Below are 8,948 nucleotides of genomic sequence, written 5' to 3' on the forward strand. Positions count from 1 at the left end.
AGCTCCATTTGTTGTTGCTTCGCAGGGTCATTAACTTGAAGAGCTATACTCTTCATCAATTCAGTTAGGTTGGCTACATCCTTCTTGAGTTCATTAACTTCTTCCTGAGACGCCATAATCTTCTTAGCCTTTCTTTTCCAACTAATTGGTTTGTCAAAAAAGTAGCACTTGAACAAAGGTGTTGTCCTTAATTAATCGCCCTTCCCTCCTTGACCAAGTGTTGTGGAAAGGAAATTGAGGATATTTACTGTTAATTATTTGACTCAAACTCTATTCAACATGCAGTAGATGGAAGGAGGTTGGAAGAATAAATATTGTGATATGGAGAAAGCATGTAGAGAATGGAAAGATGATGTAGATGGGGATATATAGAAGAATTAGGAATAGAATGTACCCCAACTCAAATGACGGAAAATTCGTGCATACGAAACTCTCTAGACATGGTCAAAATGTGATATATTATGTGTGTGCTTTAATAGTGAATGTAAGAGACATACTTTGACTCTTTTTGTGAGACCATGGGACTATGTGCCTAGACTCGATTAAGGACTGAATATAATTACTACCATTAATAAACTGATAGGCCGTGTTAGCAAATTAATTAGCAAATTGATTAAACTGACACATCGTGAAGACTCAAGCAAAATTACAGGTTGTTGTCAAGCGACGGTATCGTTGCCAGACGCTGGCGGCCAACGCCAGACGACGAAATCGTCGCCTGACGCCGGACACTAGCGTATGGCGCCACAGTCCAAATCTTTGCGCCATTATGGAACATCGACCTGGGACTGTTTCCAGTATTTTAATCTAAAGGGATTAGCCTAAAAGTCGTACTAAGTCAAGTTTGATCAATTTTTTAGACTTTAATCATTTATTAATTAATCAATTAATTAAATTAGCAAAGTCCTTTTAGTCATTATTTTATTTATTTAACTCATACACAAGTTAAACAAACGGTTAGGAAAAACACATAGAGTACGCACAGCAAATAATGCGCAAGTAGTCATATAGTCACAATATAATGCAATGAGTTTGCAACCTAACCACGGCTCTAGTTCTCTAAAGTTCAGGATATAGGTTAGTCAAAGAGGGTCCATGGTTATGAGTCCGAATGAACCGCGCGGAAGCCTTATCTTTGGAAGGGTTGACACGTGTGGATGGGACCCCGCGAGTTAAACTCGCTTCCATAGTTTGGTGAATTCAACAATCTCGAATGTACCCTTCGTTGCCAGGAGCGTTCGATTGGGTAGATGGAGCATAAATTCCCAGAGGGTTATGTCCATATGTAGAACACATATGGGTTTCAGAAAATAAGAAAAAAACTCAACCAGGAAGTAAAACCGAGCAAACAGTACTAGAAAACTAGTCGAAACAAGAAGGTAAAAACCTGGCTCGGTAGTGGAAGAATTTGGCGCGAGAAAATAGCGTCGTCGCCAGACGCTGACACTGTCGCCAGATGACAAGCTTTCCGCCAGGCGACAGCGCCATCGTTAGGCGCTGACGCTGTTTTCTCAGCGCTAATTCCTACATGCCTCGGCAGCTTTCTGTTCTTGAATATTCCAGTTTTTTCGTAGCGTTATTTCGATTTTAATTGTGGAAGATATTTCCCTAGATTCCTACGTGTAAAAATCCTATGTTTTTTACTCATTACGGATGGTCTTTCCAATGAGAACCTTTTTATGCATATGCCACAATGTTAATCAAAATTACGCACATGAAATACTTAGAACTTTTCGAGTCTCATCCACTCATTCTAAAACATTGCCAAAATAAATTTTAGGAATTAAAATAGAAATCCGTCCCCAGTGGAGTCGCCAAAAAACTGTTGGGAAATATTTCAAGCATCCCACACTTGAGCCCCATTGTGATCATACACTTAAGCATAGTGGCGTCCAAAGGGAAGGAAGCTAGAGTAAAAGAGTCGCCAACAAGTTTTAGGAACTTGTTAACCATTCACAAGGTGAAGGTTACACCCCTTAACGATCTAGGAGATCGTTAACTCCAATAGGTCTGGAACCATGACTGGAAGTTCGGGGATGAAGGTACAAATTCAACCTAAAAAAGATTGAATTTGCCCTAATAATAGGCCTCTACTTTATTCTTCTCGTATTCATGTGCGCTTTCTGACTAACATACAATCAACGAATTAACCCTAAACCTGTTTATCTATGTTGGTTGAATATTAATTCACAAACAAATCTATTAGTGGCGATCACTTGAATTATAATCATATTAACCTAAACAAGATTATTAATTATCTTATTAAGCTTGATTACAAGTACAAATTCCCTTTAAACATGCATAATAGGCGTGATCAAGCAATAACAACAATAATATCAAGCAACATAAAATAATCATCATCATCATAATCTCAATCTCAATAAAGCTTAATAATATTAGCAAGATCCTAGGCATGATACTAACAAGATTAATAACAAACCCTAGCATGTCACTAAACATTAAAGATCAAATCTTTATAATGTTTATCCCTCACATGATACTAACATGATATTAGAAAAGAAATAGGAAGCATCATAATAGTATTTACATGATATTAGAAACTTTAGTTATTACCCTAAACATGATACTAGGAATCATAAAGACATCCTAACATGATATTATGAATTAAAATAATTAAAGCATGATTTCTATATCAAAATAACTATTAAATTACTTACTTGGATGCCTTGTATCTCTTTCTAATAACAAAATACACGCGTTAGTAACTTCAAGGAAAATAATACAAAACAATCAAATCAAATCAAAGAATTGAAATAGGAATTGGGACCAAACCCTCAGAAATATCAAACCTTTCACGTGTAGGGCGAAGGCAACTTTGAACTTGGCTAGATGTGTCTAGATCTAATGTATGAGGAATTTTGTAAAAGGGAAGGTTTAGAAGAGAGAGAAAGAATATTCTAGCTTTTAGAGAGAGAAAGAATAGAATTAGATGATTGTTGATTATTGAAAATAAGGAGATACGACCCCTATTTATAGAAAAAATAGCACGGGATTAAAGAAAATCATATTCGGAATAAAATACCTCCTGTCGCCAACGACAGGAGTCAGCGCCAGACGACAAGCTCATCGCCAGGCGACGAAGGTCAGCGCCAGGCGACGACTCTGTCGTCTCGCGCTGGTTCAAAAGTACAACGTACTTTTACACGCGGAATCACCTTTCAAACCAGTTATCGGTAATTCTGCGTTCAAGCAGGTTTAAAATCAGATTTAACATATTTTATTTGAAATAAAACATCTTTTCTTTAAAAATATAATTATCAATCCTAATCTCATTATAATTAAAGAGAACCTTCTAGATATTCCTGGAAGATCAAAATCAATCCTAATTACTTTAGGAATAATAATTAATAGGCCCTCCTCTAGATCATTGGGCCACATTTAAAATCATTGGGCCTAATTTAATTTAATCCATAACTTCCTCAAAATTCATCGGAATCTGGCCTTATAATATATCATTGGAAAGCTCTTTTCAAGCTCAATCCAACTACACTATTATTGGACCCTTATCATGGACCAAACTAAATTGGACTGGCTATTTTTCATAAACAAGAGTAAGAGAAGAAATATTTTTTGAAAACAAAAAGAGAAATATTTTAATAAAACATCCTCATCATTAGACTTTTCACACTTTCACTTCGTTCGATAATCAAATGACGCGAAAGGTACTCATCACTGGGTTTGGTTTTGGGGAGACATATTTGGGTGTCTACACTAATAAATAAATATTTTTTTCTTTATAAATATTTGATTCGAATACGAGAATGGTAGTATATCCTACCAAACGACTCATCGTCAGATGGGTTACAACCTGTTACAATTCAACCAACAAAACAGTACTCCGAATACTTCCATATAACTTAAATTCACCCACAACATATATACAATACAAACACTCCAAATAATTCCACACAACTTGAATTATTCATCCACAACAATACAATACAACAAAATTAACTATACTTTAATTTCCAAAAAACAATTAAAACTTGAATAAAAAAAATCATTGATTTATAATTTAGAAATATAATAACAATAATCAATAGGCTAAATAAAAGTAGATATATAGAAATGTATTATATTGTTTTATTAAGCTAAATGCGATTAATCATAACATCGATTAATAAGATAACTAGCCTTTTAACAAAAAAATTAAGCCTAAAAAACTTAGTCCATTGTTTTCGAATCTCATCCAATTCTACATCGTTGTAGGCTGCAAGTCTTGCCAAATACTCCTGCAAATATATATATAAAAAAAAACGTGTCTATTATACTTTATAAAAATTGTCAAAGATAAAAATTTCTCTGTATGCAATTGACATACTTATATTTTACATACAGGACTCACACAATCATACCAAACTAAGCCCGACGAGGGGAGAGTTTAAGCATGCAGGAAAGAACAACTGATATTAATACTTGAAACACATGTACTACTAAACCAATGTTTCTGAAAAATAATAATGGCCGTGATTTCTCAGTTTAAAAAAAATGTAAAGAACTAGAAGGCCATGTTGTGGATAGCATGATGATGAAGATACAAAGAAATATACTATAGAAGGATCCTAGAGACTAATGTCATACATCCATTCAACCATTCATGTCACAATTAAAAACGAATGTGAAAAGATAATGCAATATGGATGATTTGTGTTAAAGACCTTCCAGAAACACAAATTTTTTTTATGAATTGGAAAAATAAGGGTTATGACTTCCGGGTCCTTCAGTTGCAGGTAACAGGTTCTTTACAGCCTCTTCTCTATTCAAGTTAGTGTAATTGTACTTATGCGTAAGGGAATAACAGAAAAATGAAACACCACACTGAATTGTTAAAAGTACAACTTTCAAAATATGGAAATGTTTTTCTGCCAATTTTGGTTGAGCTAAAATGTCAGAACCCAAAATGATGGTCAAGGAAGGAAACAAGGTGACAGAAGCAACTGGCAGAGATTATTTTTTTAAAAAAAAAAAAAAAAAAAACTGATTGAAAAAACTTAGAAATTACTAAACTCTTTCATGGAAATAAAAATTTGGAAGTTAAAAATAAAATGAAATCAAAATTTTAAATATACCAAGATTTTGATTTAGTTATATGATTAACATTACAAAAATAAATATTAAGCTACTATTTAACCCAAATATCAAACATTTTAATAAGCAAATTTTAAAGGTAAAGGATAACTCAAGTGATTAGAGGTTCTCTCCCGATTTTAGAAGATCTCATGATCGATACTCAATGACATGAGAAAGGGCATATTGGAAGTTTTATCCTCTCTCATTGATACTACTTCTAAGTTCCAAATAATAACATAAATATCGAAACACAAACAGCCTAGTATTCTACACAGTTAGTTAGTTATTAATGAGCTTACATACATTTCCTTGAAAAAGAAAAAAAAAACAATTACATATACTCCAATTAGCACACTGCTGGACCTATGAGAGGTTACAGCCAAGGAAGCCCTTCTCCTAACCAATAATAAAAAAATAAAAATTAGTAGCACACTAGAGGAACTTTGAATCTAATTCAACACTCTTTTAATTAAGTAGTACGAGTAGTAGTTTATGAAAAGCCATAATATTGCTCAACTGATCAAAATATTACATGACATACGTTATATTAAATTACATAGTGTATTAGGCTAAATGCCAAAGTCTTAAGCATATAATACATCATGAAAGGTCTTTTTTATTCTCTTTTAAAAATAACATAGTCTTTTCAACAAACAACTGGAAAACTTTATTATCATAAGCTTTGAAGAGTTTAGGACTATATAGTGCGATAATAAAATCATAAGATTAATCACCCAGTGGTAGTAGGGAATACTCCTTAACTGAATAAGGAGTGCTTTTGGAAGTAAAAGAGGGGTGGGGGCGGGGGAGGGAAAGAGAGAGAAGGAAGCAAACAAACCATTTGACACAGCAAGGTGGCTAAGTCAGTAGTAAACAATCTTGTCATCCAAAGACCTGCATCTAAATAGGGGTTTGAGCAAAGCCTTAGATTCCGGCTGATCCCATACTAACAAGTCCCACCATTTCTCTTGGCCTTCAATCTGTTCTAGACAAGAGACATATGACTCTTCTCGTAAATCTATCCTGGAGAACAGAAGACGCTTCAGTTTTGAACAATCCATTATAGTACAAGATAGAAGTAAAGCACAAACAAGTCGACCCTTATAGATGCTTTCCATCTGAGGCAATATAATTAGAACAAGTTGCCTAAGTTGGGGAAGACAAATGACAGCATGATCTCCTTCAATTACACCACAATCCACAATTTCGACTGCCATTAGCTCCTTCACTTGTCTACAATCTTCAACTTGTAATATTATACTGATTTTCAGTTCTGAAATTCAGCTCTGATTTCAGTTCTGATTTTCAGTTCTGATTTTTAATTCTAAGCTTTAATTCTGAAATTTAGCTTTGAATTCAGTTTTGATTTTCAGTTCTGAATTCAATTCTGATTTTCAGTTCTGAAATTCAACTCTAAATTGAGTTCTAAAATTCAGCTCTGAATTCATTTCTGATTTTCAGTTCTGAGCTGCAGTTCTGATTTTCAATTCTGCATTCAGTTCTGAAATTCAGGCCATAATTTCAAACAACTACCAGACATTATCAATCAACTCCTAAGAGATAAAATACCTACAAAAACAGTAAACTCACAAGTATGATCAAAATGTAAGTACACTTCATATATGGCTACTAGGCTACCACTCGTTCATTTTCTCTATAGAATTATAGTTTTGTAAATTCAATACAATCAATGGGAATAACTGAATAATTAAAATTGGTGTGTTTACTCAAACTTGTAATTCTACTCGATTTAATGATCTAGGGACAGTCAGATATTGAACTCAATGAGGCCGGGAGACAACAAGCTGTTGCAGTTTAGGCTTTGTTATAATGTTCTGATTCAGACATGGTATAGTGCAAGAGATGCGTACTAATTAATATAACTTGCTCACAACATTATTTTTACCCCATGTGTGTAATCAAGTATTCTAATAAAAAAAATTCTATTAGGCCTGCTAAACAGGCAAAGCTGCTATATACTCCGAGTTGGACATCCTGTACAGTATATTGATGTAAAAACTCTCTCGCAGCTGATTGTTTTTTAGAATTTCTTTGTGAAAAAACCTCTATTCAAAACAATTCTGCCGTCATCTAGCACCTAAGACACAAAAAAACTGCAGTGTAATAAGCATTAAAAAAAAAGGGATTCAAAACCAGGTAATTTAGTCTGAAATATTGATGTAAAATTATTGTTTGACATTTCATGGTAAAACCAATGTAATTTGGTTATATGAAATTCTGTAGGATCCTACGAAGAAAGAGTTTACAAAGGAGTTGTTTTACTATAGCATGATCAATAATGTAATAGCATTGTCAGAGCCTCAGAGGACTACAACAGTCACATCAAGAGAAACAAAAAGGAAAACAAGAAATAGCTTACAGAACTAACATCCAAAAGTAATTTTCTTGGTTTTCAATAATACAATTTGATTTAAAATTAATCAAGTAATTCACAACAACAACATTCAATTCGAATTTTAGGGCTTTACTGAATTAAGAAAAGGGATAATTACAAGAACCCTAATTCGAAAATTACATACCTTTAAACCTCAATAGAAGCAATATTGCTGAACCCAAAATTCAAAAATCAGCTAAAAAATCGTTGGAGAAGCTGTAAGAGGAAGACGTTCGTCGTTATGGAGGAGTACTTGCCAAGAACAAAATCGAAATTACTTAAGACAACTGATCAACAACAAAATTTAATTCAAATTTTAAGACTATAATTGAATTAAGAAAGGGAAAATTACAAGAACCCTAATTCGAAAAATTCATACCTTAAAACCTTGATGTAGAACCACTAAAGCTGAACCCCAATTCGATAAAACCAAAGCAATTTAAGTCGAAACTGTAGAATTAAGGAACCGAGGAAAAAGCTATGCAGGAGTTTTCACAATGAAAGCTAGGTCGCGCAATAGTGAAAATGGGTTTCAGTGAGTTTTCGCCATGAGAGCTAGGTCGCGCAAGAGGAGGAATAGTTGGAGCGAAAGTGAAAAAAAATAAAATTTAAGGGTTCGTTTGGCATCACTTTGGTTTTCTGTTTTTTGGTTTTTTGCTTTTTAAAATCATATGATATATGTCATATAATAAATAAAAAATTAGTCAAACTTATTAAAATCATGATAATTTTGAAAACTGACAATTGAAAAGTGGAAACACCTTTTTCTTGTTTCCTGTTTTTGGTTTTTGGTTTTCAAAAAAATTGAAAACAAAAAACAATGTCAAACAAGCCCTAAGTCTTTTGTTTGTTTCAATCGAGAAGTTATTTCCTCTAACTTCAATAAAAATTAAATACCCTAAAAATTAATAGGAAGAAGTAACTTCATACTTGTAAACAGCGTTTGTAGTTAGTTACAAATATTTTGGTCAAAATTTCTCTGACTTAATATTTGTAACTGACGTTTGTAAGCTAGTTACAAACTTTTTCGTCAAAGTTTTTTTAACTTAATATTTGTAACTGGCGTTTGTAATCTAGTTACAAAATATTAAGTCAAAGTTTCTTTGACTTAATATTTGTAACTGGCATTTATTTAGTCAGTTACTAATAAAACTTCAAACAATGATAAACCACATATTAGTAACTGGCATTTATTTAGTCAGTTACTAATGTCATGAAATTAGTAACTGGCATTATTTTAGTCATTTAGTATTAATACTTTCGTAACTAGCATAACATACGCCAGTTACTAATAGGGCGTTACAAATAGTATTTTTTCTGCTAGTGCTGGTTTGAATCTTTCAATAATGTGTAACTTTATTTATTTTTATAGGATGTTTAATTTGTAAGTGAAGAATGTTGTGATCACACTCCTGACTACTTCAACAATGCTCAACTTAAAGATTTAATTTTAGTGTTAGGT

The 8,948-nt window shown here is 33.1% G+C and overlaps 1 long non-coding RNA gene across 1 annotated transcript; it reads right to left on the reverse strand.

Moving 5' to 3' along the window:
* Nucleotides 1-4,028: 4,028 nt before the first annotated feature.
* LOC145563971 (uncharacterized) lies at nt 4,029-8,083 on the reverse strand. Its single transcript, XR_014094698.1, has 4 exons — nt 7,866-8,083; nt 7,632-7,738; nt 5,930-6,114; nt 4,029-4,253 (listed from the first exon to the last, which is right to left on the reverse strand). It is a non-coding gene; the product is annotated as an uncharacterized LOC145563971 (long non-coding RNA).
* Between the last annotated feature and the right edge of the window lie 865 nt (nt 8,084-8,948).

The sequence above is a fragment of the Chenopodium album genome, chromosome 10 (genome assembly GCF_948465745.1).
Source record: "Chenopodium album chromosome 10, dcCheAlbu1.1, whole genome shotgun sequence".
Lineage (NCBI taxonomy): Eukaryota > Viridiplantae > Streptophyta > Magnoliopsida > Caryophyllales > Amaranthaceae > Chenopodium > Chenopodium album.